We start from the raw sequence: 21,265 nt of genomic DNA, 5'->3' as shown, positions 1-21,265 counted from the left end.
CAAAACTACATTTGTTTCCTAGCACTGCTGTGATGAAGTGCACAGGCTGAGTGACTTAACCAGAAATCTTTATAGTTCTGGAGGCCAGAAATCCAAAATCAAGTGTCCACAAGGTTGATTCTTTGAAGGTTTTAAGGGAAGGCTTTGTTCCAGTCTCTGTCCTTTGCTTGCTGATGGCTGTCTTCTTCCCATGTCTTTTCACATTGCCATCCTTCTGTGTGGGTCTTTGTGTCCAAATTTCTCCTTTTTATAAAGGTACCACTTTTACTGGACTAGGGCCCACACTAATGATCTCATTTTCATTTGATAGTCTGCCGAAAACATATCTCCAATAAGTCTCACTCTGACACACTGGGAGTTAGGATTTCAACGTACGAATTTTTGTGGGACATATTCAACCCATAATTAATCATGAGCCTACACTTGATGTAGGTTTTAGAAGTTTTGTGAACTTAGGATAGTATTCTTTGATATCCTGCAGGATGACAGCAGATAGTTCAGGGTTCTTTCTTTCTTTCTTTCTTTCTTTCTTTCTTTCTTTCTTTCTTTCTTTCTTCTTTCTTTCTCTCTTTCTTTCTGATAGAAAGTAAAATTTGATAGGATAATTAGCATTTAACCTAAGTGGTATTCTTCTGAGTATTGTCTACTACTACTTATGTTATTGCTACGTGCAAGTTGCCATATTCCTAACCCTAGTCTTGTCTGAACCTTCTGCATATGGCATGCCAGTGGCACATCACAGCTCCTTGACAAAGGGAGGGAGGTATAGAAGCATCTGACATCCTGGCCTCTTGACACTCTACTCTTTTCCTGAGGGAATAGGAAGTGTTGTGCTCCTTTCTCAAAGAATTAGAATTTAAATCTTTGGTATTAATTTACAACAAAAGTTCTTACAAATTTTTCTGAGGTGTACATCTTAAGACTTGGCAGCAGCATGCCATCTCCATGTTGGATGCATATCTTTCTTTCATAATCAAAACTATTCAACACTAAAGACTTTTAAAAACCACATAGGAATATTTAGGAAATGGGAAATGGAAAGAGCATAATATATAAATCATGTGACGTCTTTCAGAGAGCACTTTTGTTTTCTACTTTGTCATTCCTGGTCTGGATGAAACTGTGTGTCTTCCAAAAACAATTTCTTGATGTAAATTCTATTTTTTTTCCTAACCGTAGATTTACAGCCATTTTTTTTCCTGCACTTTGAGGTGGAATCTATCTATAAATATGCATGTGCATGTGTTGTTATGAGAGGATGTCAAAAGTTTAACAACCTTTTATTTGGCATCTGCTGTGGACTGGTGTCATGCTGTAGGGTTAAGGACAACGGTCCTGGCACCTTTAACAACGGGTCCTCAGAGGTTTGATGGTCACAAAACTGCAGGTCTCTGTAATTGCACTTTGCTTGATGCTTCAAGTCACTTGAGTGGAGTGCTTCTTCCTGAAACCTTAATAACTTGATGGTGATATCCGTATTGTTTGTATCACAGATAACAGTAGAATCTTGCTTGCCCCCACATTTTCTTGATTGTATCACAAACACTGGGATGAACGTGGGTCTAGACTATATTTCTATAACCTGCTTCAGACAGCTAGGGCTAAGATGTAGCTTTCACAACATCCAATCAATCCATGAAAATTTGCGACATGGGCATAAACAGTTGGGAATATTAATCCAGATTCTATTCCTTCAAGAATGGTAATTTAAAAAAAAAATATTTTGCTCCACCGAAACCTGAAAACCACCTACCTTTCCCTTCCCCCAATCTCTCCTTAAATCCATTCTTAACAAGGTCTCTATAATGATGCTTCTAAAATGCAAATGTGAGGCTATTACTTCTCTGCTTCAATTCCTTTGAGTCACCTCAAAGCCTTTTGATAAAGTCCCAATTCTTTGGCATTTAAGATCTTTCAAGATCTGAGCTCATTACTTAAAAGCATTGTCCTTGGGTTCTGCGATGTAGCTATCTCAAATGACTAGAAAGATTCTAAATTATTCACTTTCTTTTTCTTTCCCCTGTCTTTCTGCATGCTGATTTCTCTGCCTTGACTAAACTGTTAGCATATTTTTTGTCTTCTCAGCCAGTTTAAACTGGCAAAGTTCAACAATTCAAATGGAGATGTAAGGTGTATGCACTCTTGAACTTGGCTGAGAAAATAAAAGGTTATAAACAAATTTTCCATAATTCACTTCAAGAGAGTCATCACATGATTACAATTATTTGAAAGCACTTTCTGGCAATTGAAAGAGTTAATGATGTTTACTCTTCCTTAAAGATTTAACCAAAATTAGAATCAAGTTAATGACTACTACCAGGTTGACAAATTTACTAAAACTATAAGAGGTCGATTCTGGCTTATTAGATGTTCTATATATTCTTATTGGTATTTCCTGAATTTTTTTTGTCTCCGATGACAATGTTCTGAACACAGTCTTTAAATTATTATTAATTGAAACATGGTTATAAAAACTCAGTGTATATTCCACTAAAGTCAAGCTAAATCTTTTTGGTATAATACTAAAATGAAGAGAGGAATATATGCACAAAATATATTATAGTTGAAATGCTTAAGCTTTCCTTTATATCGCCCTGCATAATAATAAGCGTATTTTTTCATTAATTTACACCCAATTGGAGCTCTAGCCTTAAAGCAATTAACCTATTACTAAATGTTATTAAGTGAAAAATAGTTTTATCTTTCCTAAATAATTAACAACTTATAGCTTTCATTTCCCCTTTCCCCTTACCTCACTCACATACAGAGGACAAATACTAATCTTTTTCAAGGCACAATGATATGCTAAGGCTTTGGGGAAAGCAGCAATTGATTCATAAATTTTCAGGAACACGGAGCTTGTTGTGCTGTTGAATATATAAGAAGTTTCTGGTCGCCATATGTAGTTGGGACTAAAGAAATGTCAGCAATTGCTGCATGTCTTATTATAGGTTGCAGGGTACTCATGTATTGAAATTCTTGTAAGAAAAAGCCAAGGGGAGACAGACTGTTAAGAACTAAGATCAGTATTTACTATAAAGGAGTATTAAACTGTCCCGAGAGCATTCATAGTCAAAAAGCTTCTATTTTGCATGTCTCCTGATTCTGATCATGGCTTCACTTTGATTACTTTACAGAGTATTAATGGTATTTGACAGATTGATTTAAAATAAAGTTTCTGTTATTTTTGCAACACATCTGAATTCTAAGTTCGCTAACAGAGATGCAAAAGAATAATAGTGTAAGATAAAATAGAGAAACAAATAGGAAAATATAAGGTGCTGGTGGGACTCAAAGTTCAAAGATAAATATAAACGTGTTTCTGATTATACCAGGCAATAGTCTTATGCTGTAGAGAACGTGGTGGTTCAGCAAATATGACTCCAGTATCTTCATTTTCAGTGAAGATTCTTTTTTATTCATGTTATTTGGTACCTTTGGTAAATGTCAATGATATTAATTCTATACCTCCATCAGAATAGGAAGAATGTCTGCTATTGTTTCCATTTGTTGTGGTTAATTTAGTAGAAAATAGCTAACCCCTTGGGGTATGTCATGAATTATACCTATTTGCTTTTGTCCAATGTTTGAAGGAATGCACAAGGCAAAAATAATTTAGAAAATGACGAATGATGCCCAGGTACTCTCTCTGTAATAGCGTCAACCTAATTCAATTTCTTATTTCCCTACACTATAAATTTTAGCTTTTCCTTGGAAAAAGAAATGTATGCATTTTTTTCCTTAAACATACAGCACTTGTTAAGACGATATTTGCACTGGCTATTTTAAAATGCAATTATTATTTAAGGATCATTCATTTTGTATTATTATTTTTACATTACAAATGGAAGAATTGATACACAAAACACTCTTCATCAGCACTGGATGTTCAGGGTAGTCAAAAACACACGGAGTGGGACTGACATTTTGATTTTAGGGTCAAAATTCCACAGTTTGTGACAGAGACAGGCAAGGCCATTCTGTAATGGGGCCACAGGATTTGAGACATCAGGGATTTTGTGATGACATTCGTGAACTCTGTGGGGGGGGGGGGGCTTCAATGCAGTGAGTCTCACCTTGGATTAAAAATGAAAGAGTTTTATCTGACCAGACACACAAACAAAATAAAGGGACACCAGGAAACTTTGGGAGGTGTTAGACATGTCTCTTACCTCGACTGTGGTGATGGTGCCACAGGTGTTTGCATATATCCAAACTCATCAACTTGAACACATTCACATATGGTGTTCTCTGTTTATCAGTTATAGCTCAATAAAGCTGTTTAGGAAAAAGAGTTAATAAAGAAATAAGAGGTAAGAACTATGACTTTGTAGGAAAAGCTGTAAGAAAATTTAAATTCTTGGTTCATCGGAGTTGAGTGGATTAGTTACTCTGGAAGGAATTTTTCTGCCAATATTGCTGTGATTGGACAGAGAGGGAACGTTGGCTGGGGAGCGAGAAATAGATATTCTCGGAACGTGCATGTGAGTATCTGGTGGCAAGAGCGAACAAGACATTAGTCAATATATTAGTTTCCTAAAGCTGCCATTACAAAAGACTGCATGTTGGGTGGGTGAAAACAACAGAAATGTATTGTCCCACAGTTCTGGAGGGTAGAGTCCTACACCAAGAGTGTTGGCAGAGCCATGCTCCCTTCCAGTTCTCTTTGGAAGACTCCTTCCATGCATCTCCTGGCTTCTGTGGGTTCTGGCCATCCTGGTGTGCCCAGCTTGTAGCTGCATCAGTCCAGTTTCTGACCTGTCTTCACATCACCATCTCTCCTCTGTGTTTGTATGTGTGCACATCTCCCTCTCCCTACTAGAGTACCTGTCCTTGGATTCATGGCCGCCCCCAACCTCGACCTCATCTTAACTTGATCATGTCTGCCAAGACCCAATTTCCAAATAAGATCACATTCACCGGTACCTGGGGTTGCAACTTACACATCTTTTCAGGAGATTTAAATTCAACCCATAGCAGTCATTTTCTAGCAATTAAATCAGGAATGTAAAGTAGGTAGTTACTTGGGAGGAATAGTTTGGAAGCAGAAGGAATAGAATGGAACAACAAAAAAAGTGATTGCCCTACAATATGCATTTGTGAAAATGAGAAAAATGTTTTAAAAAACATAGAAGAATATTCAAATAAAACTCATGACTATATTAAACCTAACGGAAAGGTATCTTATAGTAAAAACTTTTGTTCATATATACTTATGTGTCACGTATACTTCTATAGGATAGAGTTCTAAAAGTGGAATTTCTGTGGAAAGGTAAAAGATATTTTATATGTATGTATTTTATATATTTTTATTATAAATCTTATATGTTTATATTTTCCAGTCCCACCCCCAAAAAATCCTCATGTAAAAAGTCGAATAAAATATATTCTAGTGTATTTCTACAAAGTTTGGTTGACTGTAAAATATATTTTATGGGACTACTTATTAGAGATTACTATCTTCTTGGTAGGTTGAGTTTCCTTTTACTAATCCATTGGCAGAGTTAAATAAAAGATAGAAGGACAAACTGAGTTTACAATACTGCATTTTAATTACCCCTTTCTGAGACCTGTATCGTATTTCATATCTCAGTACTTAATAACTTTTCAACTACTATTTTGGTACAGTGAACTCACAATTCATAGTTCAAGCTCTTTAGTGTAATTTTATTTAAAAACAAGCTGACCTCAAATCTTTTCAGATCTAGTAATTTTTTACAGTTTATAAAAAAGACAAAATAAGCACTCACTGATTCAAAATGAAAATAAAAACATTTTTATTTTATTTTTTTTCACACTTGCCTTAATGGTAAAAATAGAGAAAACATAGGATTGTTGTAAAGATTAAATAATGAGGGGCCCCCGGGTGGCTCAGTCAGTTATACATCTGACTTCAGCTCAGGTCATGATCTCAGGTCCTGGGATCGAGCTCTGCTTCAGGCTCCATACTCAGCAGGGAGTTGGCTTGAGAGTTTCCCTCTCCCTCTGCCCCTCCCTCCACTCATGCTTGCTTTCTCTCCCTCTCAAATAAATAAATAAAATTTAAAAAAAAAGATTAAGGGGCATCTGGGTAGCTCAGACAGTTAAGTGCCTCCCTCCAGCTCAGGTTATAATCTCAGGTTTTGGGATCGAGCCTCACATTAGGCTCTCTGCTCAGCAGGGTGTATGCTTCTCCTTCTCCCTCTGTTCCCCTGTTCTCTCTCTTTCTCTCTCTCTCTCAAATAAAGAAATAAAATCTTTTTAAAAAAAGTTTAAAAATTTTTTAAAAAGATTAAATTATGAAAATAGTTTAGAAGCATTAGTCCCAACTTAGTCCATAGTAGGTACATAAACATGTGTTGAATCTGAATGTCAATCAGATCATGCCATTGTCTGGAAGACTGAATCCAAACAGAAAGCTATAAACACAAGAAAAAAGTAAATAAAAAAAATATAAAAACAGTTGCATTAATTTAAGAATTAAATTAATACGGGTTGATGAATTCTGAAAGATGAAAAAGATCAACGTCACAAGTTCATACAACATGCTTCATTTAAAAAATACACTTTTTAAAGTGTATTTCAAAAATTACATTAAAAAAGTGTACTTTTTACTTATATTGAAAGTATCTGGACTTTTCTCCAATCACTTTTTTCCAATTATTGTTATAGTATCTGATGCCAGAGACATGTTAATAATATTATTTTTATGAGAATTTATATCTAATATAGTTTTTGTGTAACAAAATGAGGCTATTTTGAAAAAAAATAAAAGAAACAAGGATAAACCAGAAATAAATGTGATTGTCAAGAAATAGGTAGGAGGCAATGGGTAATGGATTGTGGATTAATCTCCAAAAATTTAAATCTGTGCCATATATCAAGTACTAATAGTGATATAGTTAAGTTTCCAGAGGTGATATTTATATTGTGGTTATGGAGGACACTGATCTTTTTCTTTGGAGATACACACTAAGTATTTGGAGAAGATGTATCATGATGTCTATGACTTGCTCCCATGTGTTTCAGTGTGAGTGTGTTTGTGCGAAGGTAGGGAAGGAGGAAAGGAAAAAAAAAGGTGGGAAGAGAGAGAGTGAGAGAGAATAATACATAATGGCATACCTAAGTGAAAGTTATATATTTGTTTTATTTTTTAAATAAAAAGCTGGGGTAAAATATTCTCTTTGGACTTACATTCAGAAACAGTTTTTTTAGTTTCATTAGTTCTAGAGAAATATTTCTACAAAAGGAAGTCTGTAATAATCATCACCAATGTTTTACACAAAGAAACACAAAATGTATCTTGACCATCCTAATGTAAATATTAGAGGAAAAATATAGAAAAAATGGAAAATTTAAACACAGAGCCTTCCTTTCTTTTAGAAGTGGAATTTGTGTAGTAATATGATTCCTCTGAAGTATCTGCCAGAGACTAAGTGAATAACGGAAACATCAGCAAGCAATAGGTTAATAAATGTTAACAATCTTGATTTCTTCAGAAACAACACACAATCTTGTTTTTAATATGAAGGAGGAGAAACATAAATAATCTGGAATGGTGCATTTCCAAAATTAGAAATATTTTTGTCTCTAAATTGTCACAAGAGAGACACTAAAGTTTACCTTGAGGATAAAAAACCTTATTCATCTACAGTGATAAGATTAGATGATTCAATAAGTTTGCCTTTTCTTTTTCTCATGTCTACACATCTTTAATTCATTTTCCACGCATTTTATAATACTTCGCTAATCAAGGCAGAACCAAAAAGAAACATAAAAGAAACATCTTATACGGTGCAATTTACATTTTCTAACACATCAACCTTAACAGCTATAATAGTGAAAATGCTGAAATGAGGAAGTTTGCAAGTAGACAGAAATGGCAAACAAGGGAAATGGATTTGAGTGAGTCCTAAGAGATATGCTTCTATTCAGTTGCAACTAAAAATTGTTTTACAGCTTGTGGGCAGGATCCAGCAAATCTGGTGCACACGTCTAGTGTGTCTAACCTATTGCAGATAGTCTTCAGGAACACGGTTGTATTGGCCTTGTAAGGAGATGGACCTACACCCTTCCCCGGGATAAAAGGAGGCTAGCGATTAGGAAGGTCTTCACAGGATTTCACAGCATTTTAGGAGTGTGAATTAAATGTGTGTCGTTGTAGTTGTTGTATTTAATATCAGGTCAATGCCATTAAGTGTAAATTTACAGCCTAATTCAAATGACTACCTTAGTTATGTTTCAAGTACATTCTTTATATGAGTGAACGTGATGTGTAGCATGAATAAAGCGATTCAACTTTTCTATGAATGTGGAAGTAAATAACAACACCTAACGATACATTGCATTTTGTCTGATTATCCTAATCCCTATAACAAATCCTACAACCCTATATTCCTATAACAGAATACCAGTGGCTCACCACACTGAAAATACAGAGTTAATAGGGTGAACTTACCTGCAGGTTTGTCTGGGATCATTTACACCTGCTTCCCAGTACCTCACCCAGTTAATGGCTCCTTTTCACTCTCATAATTATCTAATTTAGACAGTGATTTATACAATAACATTACTAATATGTCCTTGTGCTCAATGCTCCCACTGATTGACTTACATACTTAAAATGTTATCCTTTTCATGTCAAACTGTTTACGCTAGTTAGACTTAATATCGTACTGATGTACTTAAAGAACATATAAACTGATAAATATAAATAGAGAAAAAAGAATTCTTAGTTTAATAAAAACTGGATTGAATCATTTGTAAGACTTGATAATATCTAGTTAGGTATTCAAAACATATAGGTATATAAAATTATATATAGGTATATAAAATATATGGAAAATATATTTTAAATTTTGAATATTGATTATGATATGATGTCTGTATCAGGTGAGGATAACTTTTTTATATTTTAGTGGTTTTTTAAGAAATATTTTATTTATTTATTTGAGAGAGAGAAAGCATACCCAGAGGGAGGGGAGAGAGGGAAGCAGGCTCCTTGCTGAACAGGAAGCCCGACATGGCTTGATGTGGGGCTCAATCCCAGGACCCTGGGATTACGACCTGAGCCAAAGGCAGACACTTAACCACTGAGCCACCCAGGCACCCTATATTTTAGTTTTAAAAAATATTTAAGTTATAGGTATTTGTTAGTCACTACTGGAACATAATTTTTTAAGTCAATTGACCATTTTTTAGTCAATCAGAGGCCTACTCTATCACAATTGCTAATATTAGCACATTTTAAAAAAATATTAAGTGTAATTCTTTAAATTAATACAAACAGCAATGTATAGGTTGGTACTTTTCACTACTTCTTCAGTAACAATGTAATCTTTTTTTTCTTCTTTTTCCTTTCCTTCTTTCAAAAATAAATTTTAACGCCTTTCTTACTTACACGTCATATTGAAAATTCCCTGGGTCTGTTATACATTATCTTTTGCTAAGGTTTTATTTGGGAGTCTTTTGGTGGCATAGCACTTTTATGCTCATTCAATGTGTTCAGCTTTCCCTAGCTATCCAATCTTGATTTCTCAGCACAGAAGAAGAATTGGCTTCTAGTTCCACGCATCTTGGCTTACAGGGGAAAAGAAAAATGTTGCCAGCCACATTGTATTTGCACCTCCTGTCATTTTGCAGTAAGTGTGATAATCCTAAAGGAGGCAGAGTTTTGTCTGCCTTAATATATATCATATTAAAGTACCTTTGGTTTATTATGGAATGCTGCCTATAACTGACATATTTCTTTAAAAAAAAGATGTATTTAATTATCTAATTATCTAATTATTTAATTATTTTTTATTTATTTATTATTTTAGAGGTGGGGACAGAGGGAGAGGGATGGAGAGAATCTCAAGCAGACTCCCTGCGGAGTGTGGAACCCAGAGCAGAACTCGATCTCGGGATCCTGAGATCTCGACCTGTGACAAAATGAAGAGTCAGATGCTTAACTGACTTCAGCACCCAGGTGCCCCTGGCATATTTCTGACTGAAATTATTTCTAATTAGTTTAAAATATAAAACGTGATTTTCTTCTATAAATTGTAAGGTATCTTAGAAAACAAAACAATTGTTTCTAACTCGGTGAGCGATTTCTCCTCAGTTGAGCAAAACTGTATGAAATGGTTAAAAAGAACAAATAAAGAACAAGAGTTATCCCCAACTGTACTATGAATCAATCAGGAATGTGCTCAGCTACAAGCCAAAGGAAAAAAGAAAAGAAAAACTAACCTTCATGACTTAACTACATTGGATTTCATTTTCCTCATTCTCAAGAAGTCTGAGGAAGGCAGTTGCTGCTGTCGGATCAGCTGTACAACGATGCTGTTAAAGACTGAAGCTCTTTATGGTTTTTGGTTCCATCTGATGACTTTGTGACCTCGCTGTCCCAAGATGCTCTTGTAGTTCCAATTATTATATCCCATTTTAAGGCAACAAAAATGGACAGCCAAAACGATGGCTACATCATTTAGCAGCATCTCTACTTTTTATGGTGGAAAACCTGCCCCAGGACTTACCACAGAAGACACTCATTTATATCCCATAGCTTGGATCTGTGTCATATAGTTACTCTTAAATGTAGAAAGAAGCTGAAAAACTGTGTACTTAACTTCCACTGTTGAAGTAGGGAAAACAAACAACAAGCAAGGAAGCAAACAAAAAAACAAACAAAAAAAAAAAAGGAGAGAAAGAGTCTGGATGTTGGGTGATTCAATCTGTAGGATATGGTACAAAAGCTGTACAAAGGCTTGACCCAACTACACCATAGGAAAGATAAAAAAAAGTAATTTGTCCCACCACTATGAACAAAACATCTCTTACCTTCATGTCATTCTTTTAAAAAAGAACTATTGTCACTGAACCAGGAAGACTCCAAAGTATCTGTACGAAGTATGTTTGTTTTATCCTTTACTGTTTTAACCCCCCTTGCTATGGAACTGAGCACGTCTTTGATGAATGAAAGAATAAGCACCCTCGTAAAAAGATATAACAAGATGTAACTATTAAATGCTATAGGTGTGGGATCCCTGGGTGGCGCAGCGGTTTGGCGCCTGCCTTTGGCCCAGGGCGTGATCCTGGAGACCTGGGATCGAGTCCCATGTCGGGCTCCCGGTGCATGGAGTCTGCTTCTTCCTCTGCCTGTGTCTCTGCCTCTCTCTCTGTGTGTGTGACTATCATATATAAATAAAAAAAAATTAAAAAAAAAATAAATGCTATAGGTGTTGTAAAACTGAGATGCTTTTCTTAAATGTAGACACACCCCCTTGTTAATGCAAGGAAGATTTTCAGTAGCTAATACATAAAAGCTATCTTGATAGACGTGAGAGAGGAATATAAATATATGAACCTCGTTTCGGTTTTGAAGGCATATATTTTTCAAGGAGAAAAAAAATAAAGGGACTTCTTATATGTATCCTATGCTTAGTTAATATTACTGATTAAACAGTCAAAATAAAAAAAAAGAAAACAGATAGGCTTTATTCAAGACAGAAAGAAAAGTGATGACATAAGAGTTTGCGGAAATATATTACATGATTTGGTGGGGGGGGGTCAGGAAAAACTCTATGGAAATTGTAACCCCCGATCATTTCAGAGCAGTTAATAAAAGTGTATATCCCTCTCTCTGTGATCATGAAAAAAATTGGCAACTCTTTATTCATTCTCGCCAGGAGATACTCTGGTTGTGATTTTATATTGCTGTAAGATCCAAAGACATAAAGGGAGACTAAGGGAATCAGAATTTACGGTGTGAGATTGTAGAGAGCAAGAGTGTGTATGTTCACTTAAATGAATTGCCTCTATCAAAAGAGCTTACACTGCTAACAGCTTTAACAATGAAAATAAACATTATGCGTGGCCATAAAGATTAAAAGCCATATGCACTAATAATGGATTGCTAATTAGAATGGGAAGGTAAGAGATGAGATTTAGCGCTTGGTACAGGGTTCATCAAAACTTCAGGAGCGGTGTCAGGAGGCCATCTGCCCTCGCTGGGGCAGGAGCACCCTCCATAAACTGAGACAGAATGAGCAACTGAGCTGTAGCTATAGCTCTGTGGAAATGAATGCTATAGGAAGCAAATAGCCAAATGAGCACGTTTTTTAGGTTTTTAAATATGGAAATGGGTCTTTGTTTTCAGACGGGTCCGTGAAAAGCGTAGTGGACGGTTATTATAATCCCAAAATGTAAGTGAAATTTATGTGAATTGGGTTTTTCCTCCATTGATTCGCAATCTCTTTAGGTCCTGAAGTCAGTGATTCTGTTGTTATGCTTTCTAAAGGGCTTTATCTTTATTGCACATCCCTCTTAAGTCCCCTCCCACCCCACTCCAACATTTTGGCTTTCCCTTTTATTTTTTTTTATCTTTTTTTATAATAAATTTATTTTTTATTGGTGTTCAGTTTGCCAACATACAGAATAACACCCAGTGCTCATCCCGTCAAGTGCCCCCCTCAGTGCCTGTCACCCATTTATTCATACGCCAAATATTTCCTCGGCACCTATTATGGCTCAGGCACAATTATGAGCATTGACTTCATGTTTATTTGCCATTCTGTCCATTTTATGTACAGCCAGTGAATATCTGGATGAAATTGTACAGCGCACACCGAAGGTAGTCAAAGTCGTAAGCGATGACTGTTGAAATGGAAAAGATACAGAGAGGACTTAGCGGTTGATGTGATGGGAGTATGAGACAGAGAAACCAGAGTCTCCTCAGTGTGGAGGGGTGTATCTTCGAACACTAATCTAGTTTATCTTCATATTTTCCTACCCCCTTTTTTGGTTCCCACTTAACAATTCAGAGATTTTTCTGTCCTCTAGCCTATACCACAACAGGAAAAAAAGATAATAATAATATTCAAAGAGAGGATTTCCTTTTCAAAATAGCCAGTGCATCAATCAACTGGATGTGAGGTGCTCAGCTAATGGAGCCATTTACCGTTTTCTGAGTCCACATTCAGAAAGGAGTAAAAATGATTTAGAAGAATAGCCATTTGATCTAAATGAAACGAAATGCTTCAGAGTCACATATAGTTGAGACTTCTGCAAACGCACATGTTAAATTGTCTTCTTAAAACGACTACAGACTTCTAAAATAAGTGGTGATACTTTCTGGGAAGATTTGTGACAACTGGTTTTCATGAATAAACGATGTCCTCTGTGTCCATGTAGAATGGTAGATATCAAAAAGTGCAAGTCATATGTCCGGCATCAAACTTCTTGAACATCTGAATTTGGTATTTAAATGACGTAAAACACGACCTTCATACTTTTGAGGTGATTGCCACAAAAATCACCGTAAAATAAAAGTGTTTATAAATAGTAACACAAACAGTAGACTTACTTTACATAAAGCCACAAAACCATTGTACTAAGTATGTCGAGACAGTTTATTTCCTGAAATTCTTTCATATATGTCTAACATTTAATTTATCATGTTTCCTGCTGCCCATACCAGCTGACTACATGGAAGCTTTCGTTGGCCAACTGCGACATGGTACAAGTGGTTGATAGTCTAAGTGACCGGCAAAGAAAATTGGATCAAAGGATTCTACTACCACCACCCAAGACTGGAAACAGCTGTCTCTAGCCACTTGGATCCAAGAGAATTCATTTTTCAGCAAGGATTCTGCATGTTGAACTTGGAAAATAGTTATCAGCAAGCCTGTGCTTGAAAAGAAAAGGGGAAAAAACCCCAAAAAACCAGAAAAGTGGCTTTTTGCTAGGCATGTTTCAGATTTGAAAATAAAGTCAGAATTCTTTTACTTGTAGCTTCCCTTCTAAAAGAGAACATTCAGAGGAGAGGATTTTATTTTAATGCAGTGTTAATGTAAGAATGATGACAAAAATCTTAAAAAACACCAAGTTGGGACAAGATTTCTTTTTTTTTTTTTTAATTTTTATTTTTAAGTAATCCCTCTACAGTCAACGGTGGGGTCAAATTTACAACCTCAAGATCAAGAGTCTGAAAGCTGGGACAATATTTCTAAGCTATTGTTCAAATCCACAAATATGTTCACCCTAATTATTAATAATGCCTGGTTAAAGATGACAAAATCTTTCCTGAATACTTACTATTATCACTTTTTTTGTTAAATCTGCATGAGTAGCCTCTTAACTAAAATAGATGTAATATCTTTCCCTAAGAAGTTGAGGTGAAAAAGAAAAAGAAGGTGAGGCGAAAAGCACACATATGTATCCTTAAAAGCAAAGAATCAAATTAAATTATCAGTTTGGTACTAAAATATTTTCATCGGGCGGCCGTAGCAGCCACGCTTCAGGCTCTGAGAGTGACATAAAGGATTGCTAGAGGTATTGATCATTCATGGGTGTGACTAGATGTACCAGCGAAGCAGGCAGACAGTGTGTGCTGCTCAGGAGAGCCTGCTTTCAGCCTGGCTAATGCAAGGACTGTGCTTTCTTTATCTTCGTAATGGTGTCTGACAGTTTCTGCCCTAAATAAATATTTGTTGAATGGAACGGAATTGAGTTTGAAGCAGGAATATGTGATTTCAATCACGTGTGACTCCAACAGTCAGAGACAGGCCGGGAAAACAGAAATCCCAACAGGATCCCTATGTGGGAATCTGGGTCCTGGGGCATTAGGGGGCCAGTGGGCTCCCCTGGTGGACGTGGAGAGCCAGCAGCTCGGGGAGGCGGCTGGCCCTGACAGTGCTTGCGGAACAGTGGAGAAGAGGCAGGGGGTCAGCAGGACCTGGAGCGCGATGGAGGGCCACACAGAACTTGGTGACTCTGGTTCCCCTTGATCACTGTGACCACTGTGAGTGTTAGATAATACGCTCATAAACTAAATTATTTAAATGCCTCCCAGCCCCAGGTCTGAGTGCGCACGTACTGTTTCTGTGACTCTGTCATCAGCAGCAGCAGCAGCATCGTGGAGACCACCCAGGGCAACGTGCAGAGCCTGGTACACAGTGAAATCCCAATTAGTATTTGTATCCTCCCTGGGATGGCCCAGAGGATGTGAAGATCCTGCTCACCGGCCGGTGGGATGGATGAAGCTCCATCACTTGTGTTTAGGATGATGGCTCTTGTCTAAAATAATCGAACCTGGAATGCTCGCTTTAATCTCCAGTTACTACATTTTGTCATTTTAACTCTCCCAGTAGGGAGGGCACTGGAATACGACCCCCCAGAACGTGCAGTGCAAGCCCGAGCCTCTGGCGGGGTCAACAGGCCGCCCCCCCTTCTGTGGTTTGCAGCAGGTTCCCCCGGTGCGTGCTGTTTCGGCTTTTGACAAGGACAATCAATCTCAGGTTTTTCACGTGTCTGTTTCTCGTGCTACGGACTTCTGCAGCAGTAAACTCACACTTTATAAGGATATAAAATTCACTCACAGTGTAAACAAGGGCTGTTGAGAAGATCACACAAGCAGGTGTCTCTGTTCTCAGCACGGATGGGGTGCTCCTTGGCTCACCCAGGCCTCCAGCACTTCCACACCGGCGGCTCTGGTTCTGGTGGAGCTCAGCCTGCTCACTTCATCAGCGCAGTGTCACTTTCTGCTCTTCTTTAACCGAATGGCTAAAAATGCACCGTTACAGTCTACCTGCTATCAGGCAAGACCTTGAATTGTTTAATGTTCATGCAGCAGCGTATTTCCGTGGACGGGCAGCGTCTGGCAAAACCATTTCTAAACTGTCAACCAATAACAAACCCAGACTAAAAACAAACAAAGCAAACCAACAAAACAGAACGAAAACCAAAATGACACAAAACCCCAAAACTAGTTTGACCTGAACTCAGTGATTGTTGACACCCTGCAGAACTCCCTCCCTCACTGTTCCTTACTCACCGGTCGGCCCCCTTCCCACACATTTTCATTTTTATGAGCCAATTAGTCCAGAAAGGTCAGATTTTGCTACCTTTTAATAGGAACGTTTAAATAGTAAGATGCTTTCTGTTTAAGGGAGTGGTCATTAAAATTCACTCGCCAGTTTTTAAAAACGTAATGATAGCGAAACCCGTATATCTGTTTTATATTTGTCATGCAGTTGTTTAATAAGGATTTTAAAAATAGTAATTGCATTTTAATTCTCAAAAGAAACTCAGTGGGTAGGTACTAAAATTAGCTTTATTTCATGTAATTGGAATCAAGGGCTGCACCCGATAGTCCTCTAACTGTCCACTAGCTCAGTGATTTGCTGGAAGGAGTCACCCAGCTCAGCATACATTTATAATCATGGCTAAGGTTCAGAACAGCAAAGAACACAGTGCAGAAAAGGCAGGACGGAGATATAAAAAGGCCGAGGCTGTGGGGATCACACAGACATATCTTTTTCCTCCAGTAAAAATCTACAGCGCAGCGTGTGAGATGTCTTCTCCCAAGAAAGCCCACTGGAGTCTTAGAGTCAAAGCCCCGCTAGGGTGTAGACTTGCAAACAAGTAGATGCACGTAATGAACCTTCATGTTTTGCTTCCAACATGCTAATGATTTGATTCATCTTGACCCGGTGCTCTTTGCATGTAGAAAAACACATCATTACCAAGTCATTACGAGAACATTCGAGGAGCTTCATTTCCAGTGTTGGAGCAAGGGCCGTCACGGAGGTAACGGGGACGAGCAAGAACAGAGACTGACACTGACCTATTATGTTGACTATTTCCCCTCAGGGGCACCCATGACTGAGTGACTTACCTACGGTTACACAGCTGGAAAGTGTCAGAGCCTGGTTTCAAATTCAAATCATGTATTTGCAGAGTTTATGCTCTTAACCATGAAATAATTTCCAATACCAATTGCCATAAATGAGAAAGCACGCCTGTGGGGGTTGTTCAGTGGCTCAGTGATGTGGGCAAAGACCCAGGCAGGGTTCTAGCCCTCCAACATCATCTTCTTACTTAGCAACATCCAAAAGCAGGAGTGGAAGGGCAGTACCATCCTTTGCATCTGGCTCTCTCACCATCAAAGAACAAAATCTTACCGCAAATCACACCAGCATGTGCCCCCCCTTTACAATCTGGGTTAGTTTAATCATTGATAACGAAGCGTGCTATTACGATGACTGGTTCATAGTAAACACGGCTGACCCTGTGACTGTGCTCACCTTTTTGTGAGCATTTTCCATGGAGCATCTGAATCACATCGTGGTTCGGAGAGGAAAGAAGTTGGTGTTGGAAACGGGGGCTGGGGTGGAGAGGAGGATAATCCTTGTTGGAAAGCCACAGTGAGGGCCTCAACCCTTATCTGATTAACCTCATAAAAGCAAAGATAATTCTGAATCTTCAGGTACTTCAAATCCTCACACGTGACGCCAGGCAGTCAGTATCAAATCACATGGAGAAGATGTCTAAAACACGTCCTCACAGCAACTGAAATTACCCACCTCGTCTTCCACCGCTCCTTTCCTGCAGCTCACATCTTTCTGACCTTACCCTTAACAATAACGTCATGTTCGTTCCCATTTCCATGCCTTTGCACAAGCTGTTTTGCCTTCCAGAGAAGGAGAGTATCTTAGGAAAATGTGAAAGTTTGGTGTCAATAATATATACATTGGCCAATTATAGTGAATTTCTTTATGTTTACCCGTATCATCACAGATCCTTGGAAGCCCCGTGGAAATGGCACTTCCCCTTATATCCTATAAATCTATCCATTTTATTGTACCTTGCTATGTTATGACTTGTTATTTTCTTTACTGTGCTCTAAGTATCCTTTTGGTGAGACCCTGACTAAATTGAAGTATTTCTAAATGCCCAAGGAAATGATAATATTCCATGAAAATAGAACTAAAATAGTTCAGTGACATGTTTCCAACATTTTCAACACTAAGGGAAGGGCCTTTTTTATTATGCTTTCCTTCCCACCTATGCAATTAAATCCATGTGTTGAGAATGTTTTAACATCTATTAGTTCAACTTTATTTACACAGATTAGAACTGGCCACAAGAAAAAGTAACACAATTAAATATATTCTATTATTTATGCCTATTTGCCATTTGCTTATATTGTGGATAGCTGGAAAGCCAGAGTGCTCAGACTTGCAGCGAGTCGTTGCTTCTTTGAGCCCCTTCCACTTAGGATATCTGGCAGTGGGCAGGTCACAGCATCGATATAGATTTTAATTATCTTGTATAGAAAACATGGATAAAAATAATTTGCCCACTGAAAAGCTTACAGATGAAACAAGTCGATCTTCTGACTATGACTGTTGACCTACTGAACTCAAATACCGTTTTGAAGTACCTTCTTTAAGTATTGATCGGTTGGGATTCATTCTAGTTGAATCTTCTCATTGAATTTTTCAATCCATGTCTTAAAAATATTTTTTTCTGGTACCTATATCTAATGTACAAATCTACTGGGGCTGGATTATGACCCTACCCCCAAATTCATCTGTTGAAGCCCTAACTCCCAGTATCTCAGAGGATGACTGTATGTAGAGATAGGACCTTTCATGAGACAAGGACATTAGGGTACCTTTAATCCAATTCCATCAGTATCTGTATTAAAAGAGAAAATGAGGACACACAGAGAGACACCAGAGAAAACTACGTGAGGACACAGTGAGAATGTGGTCTTCCGCAAGCCAAAGATGGAGACGTCGTAAGAAACGAAACCTGTTGGCACCTTAATTTTGGATCTCTAGTGTCCAGAACTGTGAGAAAATAAATTTCTGTGGTTTAAGTCACCCAGTCTGTAGTATTTTGCTTTGCCAGCTTGAGCAAACTGATATGATCACCATATCCCAGATTGAATTTGAGAATTATCCCTGCCTGTTCTCAGCCCTCTCATTAAAATGGAAAGCCAAATTAATGAGGTTTATCAACTTTATTCAAGACCAATAATCTGTTTATCTCAATCCATCTGCATCACATATAACTGGAATCAAAACAGGTATTTTGGCATGAGATTTGTATTCTTCAATAAAATATTCGGTAAGATTAGAAAAAATAGAAACGACAGCAAACTAAGTTGATAGTATATTTTTGTGTTTTTGCAGATAAGCATTTAGCTTAGATACATAAATTCTCAAGAGCAATACCAAATGATTATTAAAAATTCAAAGGATTTATGAAAAAATATGCTGTTTTACAGCACTTCCTTTATTACCTCACTTTATGATGTTACCAAAAATAACCGTTTTATCTATAGCAATTTTCAACTTGCTGTATTTTGTTACGGTATAAATAAATCGTTGCCATGATACCTTTACAGTACCTTGGGAAAATGTGAAAGTTAGATGTCAACAGTTTATACACTGACCCCAATTATAATAAATCCCATTACATCACTTAAGTATTTCATTATCAATCCAACTCTTGTATTAACTAAACAGAGAAATGACTTCAAATGGGCTTTGTAGTGTTAAAATTTTAAGATACTTACCATTCCATTACCATTAATAATTAATGTGATTTAAAAAGAAAAAAAAAACCTCACCATTTTCTCAGTGGAGGAACAAGTCTGCAAAGAAGATGAAATAATTGGGCTTTCACAAGGCACCAATATATCCCTGAGGACTCCACATGTCTGACTTCCATTTGATTTCTTCAGTTGCCTTTCTCCTTAAGGATCTTCAACAAAGTCAGTTGCAAACATTGCCATTTTGAGGTCATTCAGTTCATATTTCTAAATAAGAAGCAGTTTCAAGAAATCAAATTTTAGAGCATGTTAAAACAGAAAAGAGAAAAAAAAACCCATGGAAAGATATTTTCAAATGATATTTAATATATGATTTAAGAGAGGCCACTCTTGATGAATAAGGAAGTCATTACCAAAACAAGGCAACATACAAAAATTGGAATTTATTATACCATTTTGATATTTAAGCCACTGCTTATTTTATAGTTACCTAGGGCCACCGTAACAAACTACCATGAATGGGTAGCTAAAACTACAGAAATGGGGATGCCTGGGTGGCTCAGTGGCTGAGCATCTGCCTTTGGCTCAGGTTGTGACCCTGGGGTCCCGGGATCAGGTCCCACATCGGGTTCCCTGCATGGAGCCTGCGTCTCCCTCTGCCTGTGTCTCTGCCTCTCTCTCTGTGTCTCTCATAAATAAATAAATAATAATAAATAATAAATAAATAAATAAATAAACTCTTAAAAAAATAAAAATAAATAAAACTACAGAAATGTTTTGCCTCACAGTTTATAGACGCCAGAAGTCCAAGATCAATGTGGTAGTTTAGAGGAGTATGAAGGGAAGACCAGTCTCAGTCCTCCTTGGCTTGTAAGTGATTGTCTTCTCCCCAGTCTCTTCACATTGTCTTCCCTATATTCATATCTTTCTGTACAAATTTCCCCTATCAGGGACATCAGTGGTACTGGATTAGGGCCCACCCTACTAACTTAATTTTAGCAAGATTTCCTCGTTAAAGACCCTGTATCCAAATACATGCACATCCTGTGATATGGGGGTTTAGGACTTCAACATATAAATTTAGAAGGGGAGGGGGCAAATTCAACCGTAACACTTACTGTGACTCATTAAAATTTTGAAGTGGCTTTTAAAAAAAAAACAGATCCCCTTTTGAAATTATGAATTTAGGTCTTTTCATACGTTACCTACATTCTAAGAAGTTAGAAATTACTAAATGAGACACATCTACTAATTTCAAGGAGTATACAAAATACTTTCAGGATAGAAAAAACCCTTAACACATGTTTAATACTAGATAGTAGATAAAGATATGCACAAAATACTTTAAAAAAAAGGTATTTATTTATTTATTTATTTATTATTTATTTATTTATTTATTTGAGAGAGTGCATGCACAAGTGGGAATGGGGAGGGAGAGACAATCTCAAGCAGACCCATGGAACCCAATGTGGGGTTTGATCCCAGGACCCTGAGATGATGACCTGAGCTGAAATCAAGAGTGGGACACTTAGCTGATGGAGCCACCCAGACATCTCTAACACTGCCTCTCATGTGTATGTACTAACCTCCCTTAAGCATGAAGAGTTGGCAAATTGACTATCTATTAGGTGATTTTTTTTAAATTCATTTATTTATTCATGAGAGACACACAGAGGGAGGCAGAGACACAGGCAGAGGGAGAAGCAGGCTCCCTGAGGAGAGCCCGATGTGGGACTCGATCCTGGAACTGGTGGATTACACCCTGAGCCAAAGGCAGATGCTCAACTGCTGAGCCACCCAGGGGCCTCTCTATTAGGTAATTCTTAATCTTTTCTTTTGAATCATTTTTTTACAAGTTGTTTCTTTCCTATGCTATGTTATCTATATTATTTAATTGCTTGCAGATTGTCTTATTCTAGGTTTCATGTTTATTGCCCTTTTTCTGCTTTGCCATTTATT

At 37.3% G+C, this 21,265-nt stretch overlaps 1 long non-coding RNA gene across 1 annotated transcript; it reads right to left on the bottom strand.

Annotated features, from left to right (window-relative positions):
- Positions 1–18,394: 18,394 nt before the first annotated feature.
- On the bottom strand, positions 18,395–20,677 carry LOC129502774 (uncharacterized). The gene is made up of 2 exons (XR_008663025.1): positions 20,093–20,677; positions 18,395–19,573 (listed from the first exon to the last, which is right to left on the bottom strand). It is a non-coding gene; the product is annotated as an uncharacterized LOC129502774 (long non-coding RNA).
- Between the last annotated feature and the right edge of the window lie 588 nt (positions 20,678–21,265).

Source organism: Nyctereutes procyonoides, unplaced genomic scaffold (genome assembly GCF_905146905.1).
Source record: "Nyctereutes procyonoides isolate TBG_1078 unplaced genomic scaffold, NYPRO_anot_genome, whole genome shotgun sequence".
NCBI classification, from domain to species: Eukaryota; Metazoa; Chordata; class Mammalia; order Carnivora; family Canidae; genus Nyctereutes; species Nyctereutes procyonoides.
Note: the sequence above shows the minus strand (reverse complement) of the source record. Positions and strands in the feature narration are given on the sequence as shown.